Consider the following 17,625-nt stretch of genomic DNA (forward strand, 5'->3'; position numbering starts at 1 on the left):
AATCACCAGGGTGGGGTGAACAGTTTTAGCCAGGTTGATGGAGACTCTCATATAAGGCAGCCTGCTGGCTCTATGGTGGGAGGGCACAGCAAAGGAACAGCTCTTCTGTCTGGGAGAAAGCTTTCTCTTCAGTACTCACCCCAAAATAGACAATTCAGTTGTTCTTTCTATGTCTCTGGCACTCCTTTTGAGCTGCTGCCCTAAAGCTGAAACTCAGATCCTGAGAGTCCAGGTAAGTCTGTGTGTAGACTCTTGAAGAAGAATGTCTTGGACTTCAGCAGCCCTTTGTCTCACTCAGCCAAAACCCTTGCTAGTTTTTACAGCTGGAAGTAATGGGGACTTCTCTTCCATACACTGGAACTCTGGGCTGGAGGACCTGGTGTGGAGCTGAGACTCTTCACTTTTCAGGGGGCCTCCACAGCCAAAATCCCTCCCAATTTTTAACTATCTCACATGAATGTGGGACAAGGCCATTCTGATTCTCTGCCTTTCCTACTAGTCTTACCGTGGCCTCTTCTTTATATCCTTAGATATCAGCAAGATTTCAGGCGGTTCTCGATGGTTGTTCTGAAGTTGAGTTGCAATTTGATGTGGTTGTGGGAGGATTCGAGTACTGTGTTTTACCTCTGCCACCCGCTTGATTGGGACCCCTTATTGAGTTTTTATACTTCACTACATTGGAGCTTAGATATGTGGTTAATTTATCATTCTGGATTAAATCGATTTGCCAATCATGTGGCTATAAATTTTTTCACCATCAATAGGCAAATTGAGTTTGAATTCCAACTCATCTTGTTCTACTACTTTAGAGAAGTATTTTAAAATGAGTAGTTTTTTTTATACTATAGAGATATTGATATTAATTTTATAGTTTCTTTTATCTAAATAAGAAAAATATAATAAAACAAATATAGTAATGATTTAATAAATGACTCTAACTGACAATACATTTCATTGTATGGAAATCAGGAATGTTTTAGATTTAGTGTTGCTTTTCCTGAAGTGTATCATGTATATTTTCTGAAAATTATGACTTTTTATATCTAGTGCCTTGTGTTATAAAATTGTGTTATATACATAAATGAGTGGTAGGGTTAATTAATGCTATAAGCATTTTGTTTTCTCTGTTCTTGCAGTAGTATAAAGGAAGTTAAGGCATACATTTTAGAACCTAAAAGGTACTTTAAAAAGAGCTCATAGAAGGTTTTTTCAGTGGGTGCATAGGGATCATGATAGTGAGAGATAAATGTAAATCTAGGAAGATTATGCTAGAATATGGAGCTTTTTGAAATGATGTGTTCAGGAATTGAACTTTTTATTTTGGCTAGTTCTTTCTGAGATTTTGTATATGTGTGCTTTACATATTATGCTAGAACAGAAATCTCATTATAGTTGAAACAAAAAAGCTTTTCATATTTTAAAAATAGTTATGTTTTCAAGCATTTTGTAGTTCTATTTATCATTTAGATTCATTATAAAGGCATAAAATTTGCATTAGTAATAAAGAGTACATTTTATTCCTTTGGCATTTTAATGCATTAAAATAAAAAATATTTTTAGTAGTTAAAAATAGTGTTTTTATATATGGATTTTATTGCAAAAATTGCTATAAATGTAAAGATAATAAAGTATTATTCATATTTTAAGGATAAATTGTTACACTAAACACAACAAAGACAATTCTGGTTAATAGAAAAAATTTATTGTTTTTTGCTACCTTATAGAACACAAGATAAAGCATAATATTTATCCAGTTTAATGTGAGGGGACATGTCACACCTTATAATGAAACTATTGATTGATAGAAAACAACATCATTGTTTTAATTAAATATATTGGTGTCACATTGTTTAATAAAGTTATATGTTTCAAGTGTACATATATATGGTACGTTATCTGTATACTAGAGGCCCAGTGCACAAAATTCGGGCATGGGGGTGGTTTCCCTCAGCCTGACCTGCACCCTCTCCAATCTGGGACATTCTTCTCGAAATCCAGGACCGCTGGCTCCTAACTGCTCACCTGCCTGCCTGCCTGCCTAATCACCCATAACTGCCTCTGCCTGCCTGCCTGATTGCCTCTAACCACTCCGCTGCTGGTCTGATCGCCCCCAATGGCCCTCTCCTGCTGGCCTGATCTCGCCCCTAACTGCTTACACCCCTGCTGGCCTGATCGCGCCCCTAACTGCTTACGCCCCTGTTGGCCATCTTGCCCCTAACTGCTTGCTCCTCTGCGGGCCTGATAGCCCCTAACCGCCTCTGCCTCGGCCCCAGCCACCATGGCTTTGTCTGGAAGGAAGTCGGACATCTGGAAGGTGTCCAGTTGACCTGGTCTAATTAGCATATTACCCTTTTATTAGTATAGATTGAATTGTATGCTCACCACCCTAAGTCAGATCTTCTTCCATTACCATATTATATTTCTTATTTCTACCCTAATTATCTCTTTGTTTTGCTACCACAATGTATTGAACCCATCAAGTTTCACTACAATGGCAATATATTCATTCATCTTTTCATTAATTCATTCACTTGTACCAGAAATATTTATTCAATAATATGAATGGCATTCAGAAGTGTTCTTTTAGAAAGGTTTATTATTTTCATGTGAAGAGTGAAGACGAGATTGAATGCCAAGAAATAATGAGGAGACTATTGCAACGTTGAATTAGAAGAAAGAAAGGAAGGAGGATACAGACATATAAAGATTGAATAATAATGTGATTGAGTAATTTAATTGGATATACAGGGTTTGAAAAGGTAAGGATAAAATCTGTTTATATTTTTCAATATGCTTATATAAAATGCCAAATCATCACTTATTTGTAATCATCTCCTGTTCAATCTAGACTTGTTTTACTTCCCTGCCTTTTCTCACTGACTTTTTTTCCATCCTCTTTTAATTTGCAATCTGAATTAGTCACTTCTGTTAAAAAAAGACATTCCACTTTAGTACTTTTAAAAAGAAAAAAAATATTAAAAGAAAGTCAGTAAGTTGGACATCACACTTCAAAGAACAGTGCTGACATACACACTGAAAGCTCCTGGGAGGCCCCCTCTGCCTCAAAGACCTGATACAGGTGCTGCAATTTGTGATCTTCAATCTATTTCCACCACTGCCCAAGAAACCAGAGCTGTTCTCGCCAGCTGTCTCCGGGCATTCATGCTTGATGTCTTAAGCAGAAGTCAATGGTTGGTTACTATGTGAGATAATGAGTTCCTGACTTCTGTCTTGGGAAGCTGGATCCAATGTGACAAATACTTCTCTTTTATAATGGGTATCTGACTGCTCAAAAGTCTGTTAGCAGCCAGAAGGTATTGGAATAATGGAGTTCAACACTTAAATTTGCTCATTCATGATTAATTGCTACTTAGCTCAACTTTTTCAAATAGTTTTTATTTACATTCCCCAATTTGTGAAATACTGATACTGACCATCAACAAAAACACACACAAACAAAAAACAATTTACATGACTAGATATATTAACCTGTACTTATTACCATCAAAGTTCCATGTGTATTCTAAGTTGAGTAACCAGGTATAAATAAATGTAAAAATTTTGAAATTGACTCTGAACTTATTGAACAAAAACTATATATTATTTTTCCCTAACCAGTTTGGCTCAGTGGATAGAGTGTCAGCCTGCGGACTGAAGGGTCCCAGGTTCGAATCCGGTCAAGGGCATGTACCTTGGTTGCGGGCACATCCCCAACAGGAGGTGTGCAGGAGACAGCTGATCGATGTTTCTCTCTCATCGATGTTTCCGAATCTCTATCCCTCTCCCTTCCTCTCTGTAAAAAAATCAATAAAATATATTTTTAAAAAAACACAAAAAAACCTATATATTATTTTTCAACTTTTGGTAAAGTGATTTTTTGTCTTTGTTTTGTGTGATTGTGTGTGTGTGTGTGTGTGTGTGTGAGTGTGTGTGTAAAGGAGTCAATAACTGGTAATAAATAAATTAACAAGACTATGGAAGGTAGGAAAGTTGGTTTCTATTTTTTTATTTTTTGCATTTCCCCATAGTACTTGTGTAAGTTTCCTGGAGTTGTCATGAGACATTTACAAAAACTTGTTAGCTGAAATCAACAGAAATTTATTTTCCACGTTTCTTGAGGCCAGATGTCAAAATCAAGTGTCAGCACTCTCCCTGGAGGCTCATTGGAGATCCTTTTTTTCTTTCTAGCTTCAGATGGTTGTCAGCTTTTCTTGGTTTCCTTGGCTTAGAGCCCTATCATTCCAGTCTCTGCCTCATCTTTACATCACCTATTCCTCTGGGTGTTTTACCTCCTCTTCTGTCTCTTACAAGGATATTTGTCATTATATGTGAGGCCTACTGGGTATCTAGTATGATTCATTTCACGATCCTTCATTATTTTTGCAAATACACATTTTTCAAATATAGGTTTGCAGGTTCACAGGTGCCCGGGATTTGGACATGGACATATCTTGTTGGTGCCCACAATGTGAACCACTAAAACATTATATGGAATAATTTAAAATATAATTCAATGAAAAATTTCACTTTCATTCACTTATTATTGATTCCATCATTCTCTCAGCAAACATGACAGAGTATTCACCATGTATGTTCCAACCATCAGAGAAGGTACTGGTGAAACATAAATGAACATGTAAAAATCCCAATCTCCAAAGAGCTCAGACTATGCTGATTATATAATTTCTCTAATTTATCTAGACAAATAATTTATCTAATAAGAATGCATAAAGATGCATCAATGGGTAAAGGAAGTAACATCCATTTTTATTTCTTAAAAAGTGGAGGAAATTTAGAGGAAGAGGAATGGGAGGAAATGATACTTAATTTGAGACTGACAGCTGTGTGGAAAGGTATCTGGGATTCAAACAGAAAAGCACTTAAAGTTCCCATGTGAATGTTTATAAACATTGTTATCTACTTTAGTTATGTTTAAATTCAGTACATTTGAGTATAGCAAACTGTATGCTAACTTTAATAAATTGCAGATTATTTGTTGCCAATATATTTAATTTATTTTTAATTAAGTAGAAGCCTGTAAGTTAATGAGTACAAATATACATCAAAACCATTTGTGAAAGAGTAATTGAAAAAATTGACCCAACTATACTTAAATGTCAGTATTATTAATTTAAAAATTTATGATAGTATTAGAAAGATATATCTTACTTATATTGCATGATTAGCACTATCACCAAACAGATATTATTCATATTGAAAATAATATTCCTGAGTTAGCCAAGATATTCAATTAATATAGGGCACACTCAAAAATATATGTAGCATTATTACTCCAAGAAGATTTTATAGATCTCTAATACGTTATCTTTTGCTTAGACAATACTGTATCTTCCTAACATTCAGAATTAAAATGTATGTGGAAAAATGATTTGATTACAGTTACCTTACAGAAAATCATTCTTATGCTAATATATTTGTATCATATAACTAGAGGCCCGGTGCATGAAACTCATGCATGGGTAGGGTGGCCGGTGATCAGGGCCAATCAGGGCCTTCCAGCTGCCAACTGGGGCCTTTCTTCATTCCACACCTACCCCTGGTGGTCAGCGCACTTCATAGCAAGCGATCAAACTCCCGGTCTCCGGGTCAAACACCCTAGGGGACACTTTGCATATTAGCCGTCTATATATAGAGATATGACTAGAGGCCCTCAGCCTGGCCTGTGCCCCATCGCAATCTGGGACCCCTCAGGAGATGTCGGACTGCCAGTTTTGGCCCAATCCCCTAGGGCAGTGTAGAGAATTGGGCCACAACTGGCAGTCCAACATCCCCCGCTGTACCTGCCGCCACTGCCGCTTGGTAGTGTGGCTGCAGAGGCAGGAGAGGCTTGTGCAGTCACAGCTGCACTCTCCAGCTATGAGCCCGGCTTCTGGCACCCATTGGTCAGCTGAGCGGCACTGCTGCTGTAGGAGTGCACTGCCCACCAGGAGGCAGCTCCTATGTTAAGCATCTTTCCCCTGGTGGTCAGTGTGCTCATAGCTACCAGCTGGTCATCCAGTTGTCTGGTTGTCTGGTCACTTAGGCTTTTATATCCTATATAATAAAGAGTGGATATGCAAATTGACCATCATTCCCCACAAAGATGGCGGCGCCCACAGCGGAGGTGAGGGTTTCCGTAACACAAGATGGCTGCACCCACAGTAGAGGCCGAGTTCCGGTAACGAGCCTTAATGAGCAATCAGCAGGGACCTGAGGCTGCGCCACCACACCATGGGGCTTGACAGGGGACCTCAAGACACGTCCCCCACCCTGGCGCCAGGCCGGGGGACCTCAGGCCCTACCCCCCCACCCTCGGACCAGGCCAGGGAACCTAAGGCCATGCCTCCACCTGGCAGGGCTTGACAGGGGACCTCAAGATGTGCCCCCTTCCTGGCGCTGGGCCAGGGGACTTGAGGCTATGCCTCCTGCCTGGTGGAGCTTGATGGGGGACCTCAAGGCGTGCCAGGAAGAGCTTGACAGGGGACCTCAGGCCATGCCCCCTTCCCAGCAGGGCTTGACAGGGGACCTCAAGGCGCACCCCCCACCCTGGCCAGGGCTGGGGGACCTCAGGCCGTGCCCCCCGCCCTGGTGCTGGGCCAGAGGACCTGAGGCTGTGCCCCCCCCCTGACCTGGAAGGGCTTGACAAGAGTAGGACCAGCCGGGTCTGAGTCTAGTCCAATGGCGGGGGGAGGGCGGCCAGGTCTGGGTCTCGCGCAATTTTGAGGAGCATGTGGGTGGGCGGAGACTTGACTCTGGGTCCCATGGTGCACCCCAGACTCTGACAGGAGGAAGATTTTCATGTACATTTTACTAATTTTCTTTCATCTCTGATACTTCTATTATAAAGGGCTAATAGCAATATTAAAATATTTCCTCTAATTAATCCCCTTTTAATGTGCACAAATTTCATGCACCAGGCCACTAGTATATAGATAATATGTGACATTATTGACATCAGTGTGATGCCATTGCTAAAGGGAATGAGGGCATGACCCCAAGAATGAATGTAGCCTCTTGAATTGAGGGAAAGCAAGGAATATATTATTTCCTAAAAAGAAAGGAAAACAGAAGGAAGGCATCTATACAGACAACTTGATTTTAGCCATGTAAAACGTATTTTGGATTTCCAATTTTCAGGACTGTTTAATAATGAACTCATGATTTTAAGCAATATAATTTGTGGTAATTGGTCACTGTAGCAATAGGAAATTTTACAGATTTTAGTCACTATGTGCTAGGTACTCTTGTCAGAGATAGAACCTATATAATTTTATTAACCAATGTCACCCCCAACAAATTCAATAAAATTTTTTAAAAAGTTGCAGATTTTGTTGCAAGCCACCTCTGCTGACCAGTTTCTCCAGCAGCACTGAGGCACAGGGCCCTGCCAAAGGATCAGGGTATGAATGAAGACTGATAATGGAATGTTAATAAAGTGCCTCTTATAACTTAAAAAAAAAACACAAATAAAAGACTGAGTTAAGTATTAGCTCCTGTGAAGTAATTATTATACATTCATTGCTTAGTTCAGGAAACAGTTGGGGAATCACCAACCCATGGCTCAGTGATTTATTATCCAACTATTTATAACCATATATCACTCCTCATTCCTCTTTACTGGGGTCTCCTCTATGATAAACAAGTACACACTTGAGTATAGCCCTACAGTGGATTTTTTTTCTATAAATATAGCCACTAACATGAATTTTAAAATGTTTGCTCCTGTTTCTTTTTCATCTTACCATGGCATGACAATGTGAAATTACTCAGATATGCTATTGCCAAAATAAAAATGACAAAAACCTAAGATTATATTATACTGTTGAGCACAATATTCTTTTTTTTGGGGGGGGGAGTAGCTGTTAATCCTCACCCGAGGATTTTTTTTTTCTCATTGATTATTAGAGAGAGTGGAAGAGAGCAAGGGAGAGGTAGAGAAAGAGGGAGACAGAGAGAAAGAGAGAAACATTAATGTGAGAGACATGATTGGTTGCCTCCCACATGCAACCCAATCAGTTCCAGGGATGAAACCTGAAATCCAGGTGTGTGCCCTAAACCTGGAATTGAACCTGTGACCCTTCATTGCACAGGGCTGATGTTTTAACCACTGAGCCACACTAGCCAAAGCAAGCACAATATTCTTATTTGTGACTTGCAAATCCCACTCATATATTTTTTTGAAAATATATTTTTATTGATTTCAGAGAGGAAGGGAAAGGGAGAGAGAGATAGAAACATCAATGATGAGAGAGAATCACTGATGGGCTGCCTCCTGCACGCTCCCCACTGGGGGATCAAGCCCACAACCGGAGCATGTGCCCTTAACTGGAATTGAACCTGGGACCCTTCAGTCCACAGGCCGATGCTCTATCCACTGAGTCAAACTGGCTAGGGCGCAAATCCCACTCTTGTCAGCAAAAGTCTAACAATGCCTGTTTTGAGAAAATGGCTGTGTGCTTTGCACATTATGGATTAGCTCACAGTGTTGAGTTGTCTGTTACAAGTGGTCACAGTGTCATAATAATTAAATGTTAATTTAATAGCAGCATTTTGAATTTGAAAAAGAAGAATATGGCAAGCCATGCAAAGCATTTGGACTATATAGCATTAGTGAATGTTTTAAAATGTTCTCTCTTGTCCCCAGTGAAATAATAATTTAGTTTTACACTCTGGTGGTTAGGGGCTTGCTGCTATAAAAGCTCTGCCTAATATAAAATGTCCCAGAACATCATGCTCCATGGCTGATGAGAACCATATTATTCTGCAATTTTCAAAAAGAAATTGAGCCCCAATTATTTAACCAAAGAACATGGCCAAGGATCCCTTGCTATCAACTCTTATTAGATGTGTTATAGCGAATGCTGTCATTGGTAAATTATCATTAGCTATAACGTATTTTAAATTTCATTTGACCTTGATAAGACAAAGGTATTTTCCTATTGAAATTATCATGCTGCTCACAACTACACCTTTTATCTTGCATTTAAAAAGTGCCTGACAACACAGAATTGTACTTTTAATAAACCCGTGTTTTTAAGTAGCCTGTGTTCCATATGTTGATCTTGGGCAATGATAAAGCGGAAACTGAGTACCTATTTGTTAGGACAATTTTCCATTCAAGAGTTTCTTGTAAAAAATAATTAGTTTTTTATGTGTTCTCTCTCTCTCTCCAAATGTTTAGTATCTGGAATCCATTTTTCATCCTAATCTACTCAATTCTCCCTCCTCTCTAAAAAGAAGTGGAAATAATGCTGCTGCCTTAAGTTTACTTGGCTGAGCCCAACATCTAATGAATCCCAGAAGAAAACCTCTTTCCATTAAGTAATGGCTTGTATGTGGCCAGTGTATTTCCAGGCCTCCCTGCAGGGAGAAGGAAATGGTAAGAATAAGTTCATAGGAAATGGTAAGAGTAAGTTCATAAGAACCCACACTGATTTCACAGGCACACTGGGAAGGGCCTGAGGCTAAAGGCTGGGGCCTCCTGCACTAGGTGAGGCTGATTATGTTCCTTCTGTGGTTCTCACTTCAGATAAATATTCAAGAAGAATCTTTGACAGAGGAGAATAAATTTCTAATTTATTAATAAATGTGAATCAATGTATTACTTAATGAGCTGCACAGTGATAATGTTTTTCTAAATATTATGCCATGCAGTGCCTGAGGACCCACATAATTTCTGTCTTCAACAGGAATTAAGAGAAAGAGAAACAATAATGTCAATTCTCCACTCTTCTAGCATCCTCTGCACACTTAATTTGAGATTATTTTCCACAGTTATTCAATTTCTATACCTTATCTCAAAATTAAACAGATACTCTTTCGAAAGATTTCTATCCAGTGCTTCAAAACCAAAATAAGCTATTTAGAATATGCACATATTTGTAGGAAGGTCATTTTATTTTAATATAACTGTGCAAATATCCCTTGATATCCTATATAATAAACGGCTAACAAGCAAATCAACCAAACAGCGGAATGACTGGCTGCTATGACATGCACTGACCACCAGGAGCTGCCCCCTGGTGGTCAGTGCACTCCCACAGGGGGAGCGCCACTCAGTCAGAAGCCAGGCTCACTGCTAGCGAGCCCAGGGCAGTGGTGAGAGCCTCTCCCGCCTTTCTGGCAGTCGGACACCCCCCAAGGGCTCCCAAACTATGAGAGGGCTCAGGCTGGGCTGAGGCATGCCCCCCAAGTGCACAAATTTCTTGCACCAGGCATCTAGGACTTTATATAATTTTCAAAGCACTTTCAAATGTTCTATTTTGTGAGTACCCTTAAAATATGGTAAAATAAGGGATAAGAAATATTTTAGTAGACAAAATTGAATGTTCACAAAATTAATACATTATTTATAAATATGTTAGATAGTAATTAGTGGGATTTTGCAAACAGATTTTTTTAAGAGTTTCAGGGTTACTGTAAATTCAACAGGAAGGCACAGAGTTCAGATATCTCTCCTGTCCCCCACCCCACTGTTTCCCCTACTATCAGTATCCCTCACCAGAATGGTACATTTTTAACATTGATGAACTTACATTGACACATTATTATCACCCAAAGTTCATAGTATACATGAGGGTTCACTTTTGTAATGTATGTTATGTGTGTTTTGACAAATGTATAATGCATTATTCTTTTTTATTATTCACTTTTTGCTTAACAAGTGTTTCTTTTTATTTGCTTGCATTCAAATAGCCTAAATAGTTAGAGCTGGTTATATAATATGATATTTTTAGGGAAAGGACTAGGATTCAGATCTTCTGATACTACTTTCACTTTGCTGAGACAACTCATGCAAATGTTTAGCACAATCCTAGAATATATTGGATGTTCAATAAACTAAATTCTTTTAATACTCACATGGACATCAATATCTCAATAAATAGTAAAATAAAATGTAATCTAGACTTTAAATGTGACTTTCTTTTGTTTAATTTTTTCTTTCTTTATTAAATTTATTGGGGTGACATTGGTTAATAAGATTATATAGGTTTGAAGTGTACATGTTTATGACACATGATCTTCATATTGCATTGTGTTCCCACCACCAAGGCAAATCCTCTTCTGGCACCATATATTTGACCCCTTTATCTCCCACCCCTTTCCCTCTAGTAGCTACCATACTATTGTCTATGTCTATGAGTTTTGTCCTTGTTTTTCTTATTTGTTCATTTGTTGCTTTCAGTTTTATATTCCGTATATGAGTGAAATCATATGGTTTTTAACTTTTTCTGTCTGACAAGTCATAAATGATAGTATTTCATCTTTTCTTATGGCTGAGTATTATTCCATTATGTGTGTGTGTGTGTATCACATTTCCTTAAAGAAGGTTTTATGAATTTGACCCCAAAGGCAAGGGAAAGAGGCAAAAATAAGTGAATGAGACTATATCAAACTAAAAAAGCTTCTTCATAGTGAAACAGACTGCCAACAAAACAAAAAGGCAACCAATTGAATGAAAATAATATTTTCAAACAGCCTTAAAAAGCAATTAATACCTGAAATATATAAAGAACTCATACAACTCAGAACCAAAAAAAAAATCCAATTAAAAAATAGGTAGAGGATTGCACAGACATACAACTATATGAAAAGGTGCTCAACTTCACTAGCTCAGGGAAATGCAAATCAAAACTGTAATGTGATACCTCCTCATACTTGTTAGAATGGTTATAATTAACAAAATAAGTAATAGAAAGTATCGGACAGGTTGTGGAGAGAAAGGAACCCTCATTCATGCTGGTGGGAATGTAAACTTGTCCAGCCACTATGTATAACATACAAAACAGTATAGAGGCTCCTAAAAAATTAAGAATAGAGTTACCATATGACCAAGCAACCCCACTTCTGGGTATCTACATGAAAATGTTGAAAACATTTATTTGCAAAGACATCTGCACCCCTATATTCATTGCAACATTATTCACGGTGGCCAAGACATGGACACAACTGAAGTGTCCTTTGATAGATGATTGGATAAAAAATGTGGCTTTCTTCTTGCAGAATATCCACAAAGTCCTGAAAGGAGGCCATGAAAAATATTGATATGAAAAGCAATCTATCAGGCAATATATGTGTGCTGCATAGTGCCAAACAGTCCCAGGTTTTGTCCCATTTTTTTGTTATTTTGAGCATGCTATTTAACATAGGTATGCCTCAATTAACTCTTTTTACAATGGGCTTAATGATTATACGTTATATGGTTACTTGAGTATTAAATATATGACCTAAAGTCTGTACATGTATTATCCTGTTCAATGCTCACAACATTTTATGAACATCTTAGACCCATAGGTTAAGTGATATAATGAATGTGAAGTGTTTTCATTATATCTAGAAATTATGAATTATCAAAAAAATAGTATTACCAATATTATGAAGGTCACTATGTTAATGAGGAAAATATTCTTCAAATTATGGACAAAAATAAATTATATGTTGATCTGTAAAATGAATGTATGACCTAGTGTCTGGTAGTCATACAATAGGCATCTGTATTTGTTGATTTAATAAAAAGTGATATTTACATTTATATTTTCATTTCAAAATTTTATCCTCAAGCAAATTTCAATCAAGAAAGAACAACCATTTTAGCTTGTATAAATATCAACTCACCTCTTCATATTTTTATCTTTAATGACAAAAGAACATTGGAAACATTTTAAAATTTGCCCAAAGAAATCATCAATACCAAATAACACAGTTCATTACTGATCATTTCGCTGGCAGTTCAGGAAGTTCAGGGAATCTGTGGATAAGAAAATAACTCACATAAGTGAGCATGTGTTTCAAAGTAAAGCCCTAAAAGATAACTTTTTTTCTGACTTCAAATCCCAGTTTCATCCTCTCTCAGTTCATTAACTCTATCAGCTCAAGAAAATTTCTTGTCCTTCCTTGATCCTCATTGCCAGAGCACCATATTTTTTTTTTTCCTGGTAGGTTACCACCTACATCTCTTACCACTTTTTCTCAGTATCTTTTACTAGCTGTTTCCTTCCAAACTCGAAATGAGGGAAATCTACATGCATGGCTTTTTGGTCTTTTTTTTCGTTTTCAAACAATATTGCCTCTTCAATTAAACAAATTCATAACATGTGCTTGCTTTTCATTTATATGTTAATAGATCACAAATGTATATTTCTTGCCCAGATTGTATATCTGAGGTTTACGTGTCACTATGAGATTTCCTCCTAGAAATATGTACTTGTTTGTTGAACTGGAAATTCAAATCAACATGTCTACAATCTTATCTATATATATAAAAGCCTAAAATGCAAAGTGCTTCCTCAGAAGTTAGACCAGGAGACCAGGAGCTGGATCGCTCGCTATGATGTGCGCTGATCACCAGGGGTGGCACAGAACGAAGGAAGGCCCTGGCCAGCAGCCAGCTGCCAGGGAAGGGAGCCCCTGGCAGGCAGCTGGAAGGCCCCAATCAGCCCTGATCACCGGCAAGGACTAGGGACCCTACCCATTCACAAATTTCATGCACTGAGCCTCTAGTCCAGTGATGGCAAACCTATGACACGCATGTCAGAGGTGACACTCGAACTCATTTTTTGGTTGATTTTTCTTTGTTAAATGGCATTTAAATATATAAAATAAATATCAAAAATATAAGTCTTTGTTTTACTATGGTTGCAAAGATCAAAAAATTTCTATATGTGACACAGCACCAGAGTTAAGTTAGGGTTTTTCAAAATGCTGACACGCCGAGCTCAAAAGGTTCGCCATCACTGCTCTAGTCTGTAATATAATTTACCTGTGTATAGATTTCCTTAATCATTTATTCATTTTCCAAATTTCTACCTGTGTGTTGTTGTTGTTTTTTAATTTAAATCTGAGTTTATTATCTCTTTGGGAAAATAACATTGAACTTTTTCCATTGCTTAGCCAATTTAACCTCAAGTAATTGAAATGTAATATCATGGTGTGCCCAGGAGAAAGAGCAAGTGAGTAATCAATGTCTGCACATTATTTACCAACATACATTATTAGCCATAGGCCAGGCACTTAAAGAAATACTAAATAACAGACACTCCCATGTGAGATTTACATATGTAGTAGGGTGGAATTTTTTTTTAATTTGTTTATGGTAGGAGAATCATCAGAATAGAACTTTGGTGGTTTTGGAAAATCCAGCAATGGTTAAGTCCAGGAATAGTGATGTTTAAGATTTCCTGAAGGCAGCTAGAGAACTTGCTTATCAAGTGAGTTGAACCAATCAGAAGGTCTGTGTTGGGATAACTTAAAGAAGTTCTCAACCTTTGGGATATGGAAGATATATAGGCGGAGGGGAGAAGGTCTAAGAACAAGAGGAAATAGACAACAAGCATGGTTGACTGTTTTGTAGTTATCAAGTCAACTTGCACCATATGATTCCATTGGTCATTCATATTTCTATAGTTAAAGCAATGTTTCTAGGGGGGAAATACTCAATTTTTGGCCACATTCATTTTAACTTCATTGTTCTTCTGCAGGCAGATCTGAATAACAGAATATTATATATCCACTAGAGGCCCAGTGCACTAAATTCATGCATGGGGGAGGAGGTTCCTCAGCCTGGCCTGCACCCTCTCCAATCTGGGACATCGCTCTCACAATCCAGGACTGCTGGCTCCTAACCACTTGCCTGCCTGCCTGCCTGCCTGATTGACCCTAACTGCTTCTGCCTGCCAGCCTGATCACCTCCAACCACTCCCCTGCTGGCCTGATTGACACCTAACTGCCTGCCAGCCTGATCACCCCCAACCACTCCCCTGCTGGCCTGATTGACACCTAACTGCTCCCCTGCTGGCCCGATCACCCCCAACTGCCCTCCCCTGCCAGCCTGATCACCCCCAACTGCCCTCCCCTGCTGGCCTGATGGCTCCCAACTGCCCTACCCTGAAGGCCTGGTTACACACATCTGCCTTCCCCTACAGGCCATCTTGTGGCTGCCATCTTGTGATGATGTCACGCAAGGGCATCACACCACCTGGGCTTTTATTATATAGGATAATACAATGGTATTATTGTTGTTTTCAATATTTGTCTTTTAAGAGTTTGCCTATGGTATATCAGTACTCTGGGGTCAATGAAAATGGCTACATATTAAACAAAAATAATTAAGTAAAAGGAGCTTCAATATAGGAAACAATGATAATAATGATGATGTTTACATAGCCGTCTGATAACACTTTCTCTGCAATATTTCTTTCATTTAGCTCTTCTTCAAAGTTTAGCCCAGAAATCACCAAATCACTATTTCAACGTATTGCAATCAGACTTCCATCTCCCCACTTTTACCTTCATATCAGTAATACTGATATCTTCAAGGTCATCAGTGGCCTGCAAGTGTTCCTCTATGGCAGCAGATTCCCATGCCTTGGCAACTTTCTCCTGAAATTCCTATCATCACATGCTCTTGGTTTTCTTCATATCTTCAATGTAGTATTTTCAGCTTTCCTTTTCAGCCTCTACTCTTCTATTCAGTATCTAAATGTTGAGAATACTCATACTTGGTCTTTGCCATTTGTTCTCTTTTCCTGCTTACTAGCTATAAAAATAATCCGCCCAGCTGGCGTGGCTCAGTGCTTGAACATTGACCTATGAACCAGAAGGTCACAGTTCGAGTCCCCATCAGAGCATATTCCCAGGATGCGGGCTTGATCCCCAGTGTGGGGCATGCAGGAGGCAACCTATCAGTGATTCTCTCATCATTGATGTTTCTATCTCGCTCTCCCTCTCTCTTCCTTTCTGAAATCAATAAAAATATATTTAAAAATAATAATTATTGCCGAAACCGGTTTGGCTCAGTGGATAGAGCGTCGGCCTGCGGACTGAAAGGTCCCAGGTTCGATTCCGGTCAAGGGCATGTACCTGGGTTGCGGGCACATCCCCAGTAGGAGATGTGCAGGAGGCAGCTGGTCGATGTTTCTCTCTCATCGATGTTTCTAACTCTCTATCTCTCTCCCTTCCTCTCTGTAAAAAATCAATAAAATATATTTAAAAATAATAATAATTATTATTAATACCTTGTTCTGTCTTTGTTTGGTAATTTAAAAATAAATATTGAAAATCTCTCATTTATAGCATGGTTATGAAAATTAAATAGGTTAATACATCTAGTGAATTTAAAATGGTTTTTGGAAAATTGTAAACAATCAGGAAACGTTTGGCATCTGTATGTAAGCTTTATTCTTCAACCAACAGCAATATGCTTTTAGCCATTCTATGACTTATTTGTCTATATGACAGCATTCAAGAATTCAAATTTTTTCTGTGGGTCTCATTCAAGATCAATGAATATTCTTTACCAAAAACTGACAAATTTCACTCCCTGTTTTGTGGAGCAGAATTGGGAATATGTCTATTTGTTTGACCCTTTTCTTATGCCTAAGTGACGCCATGTGCTAAATGTATAGAGTCTAACATTCTGGTATATTATCCGGCACAGGTATGTGCTCACTTTTAGAGGAATCAGGGCACAGCTTTGTGACCTCTAAATATTTGAAGTGCTTTCCCTTTGTCATCTTTCAAAGTTCTTATACAACAATGAAACTGTGCAAAACCAAAACAGGGCAATACAACCTGAGACATTATGTCTCCATCTCGCTTGATATCTGTTCATTAACCGGCATTTTTTTTTTAGCATAAATGCTCAACTAGACAAAACCTATTATAGTGTGTTATTATAAAACCTAATGTCATCTTTTATTGTACTCAGTATTTACTGAGAAGGTTGATACTGGGCCTCTGAGATTCAAAATTAGAGAGTCATTGGAAAACTCCATAATATAATGCTAAAGTCATTTAATTAAAAATCATGAGAATTCAATATAATTAATATTTTAAAGTTGTATAAATAGATTGTACATTATAGAAGAAAGGTAGAAATCCTTTATGGAGTGCAGTGGAACAAATAAATGTTTAGGAACAAATTTGACACCAAAAGGAAAAAAAAAACAGTAAAGCAAATAAATAAATAAATAATTAAAAAATATGGACTTGTCAGAAAAACTACAAATTGAAAGAAAATTTAAAATATCACTTTGATCTGGGGATAGGTAAGCTAATAGGATGGTGGAGAAAATAATGAAAGATTCTGAGCATTGGAAAGGTCAATAATGAATTAGAAAGCTAAGAGGAAAAAAAGTTTTGCATTACCTTAAGGGAAACATAAAGCACACACAGAGAGAATACATAACCAGAGGTGTGCTTGAAATTATATTACTGGAATTAGTCTGAAGAATGATCTTGAGTGAGAAGATTACTGATAAAGAGACAAGTTAAAGGTTTAAGAAAATAGTATAAAATATAGATGGTTAGGATCTGAACTTAAAAAAGATACTGGTTTTGGAGAGAAGGGCTATGTTCAGGAGATTTTTTTTATTTTATTAAAAAATTCAGTCAATCAGTATGTATTTGTGGAGAACAGTATATAATAGGAACTATTCTAGATTTATTATTACAGATACTTTCAAGTGCAAAGATATTGCATTACAGTTTCTAGTCCAAGATGGTGACATAGGAGGCTCCTGAAGTCACTTCTTGCTAGTCCATGTTTGAAGAATCAGAGAATTAGTGGTGTTAGGAAGTATCACAGACCGTATAAAAAGAGAGAGAGCCCTACCTGGTTTGGCACAA

The sequence above is a fragment of the Myotis lucifugus genome, unplaced genomic scaffold (assembly GCF_000147115.1).
Source record: "Myotis lucifugus unplaced genomic scaffold, Myoluc2.0 scaffold_24, whole genome shotgun sequence".
In the NCBI taxonomy this organism is placed as follows: domain Eukaryota; kingdom Metazoa; phylum Chordata; class Mammalia; order Chiroptera; family Vespertilionidae; genus Myotis; species Myotis lucifugus.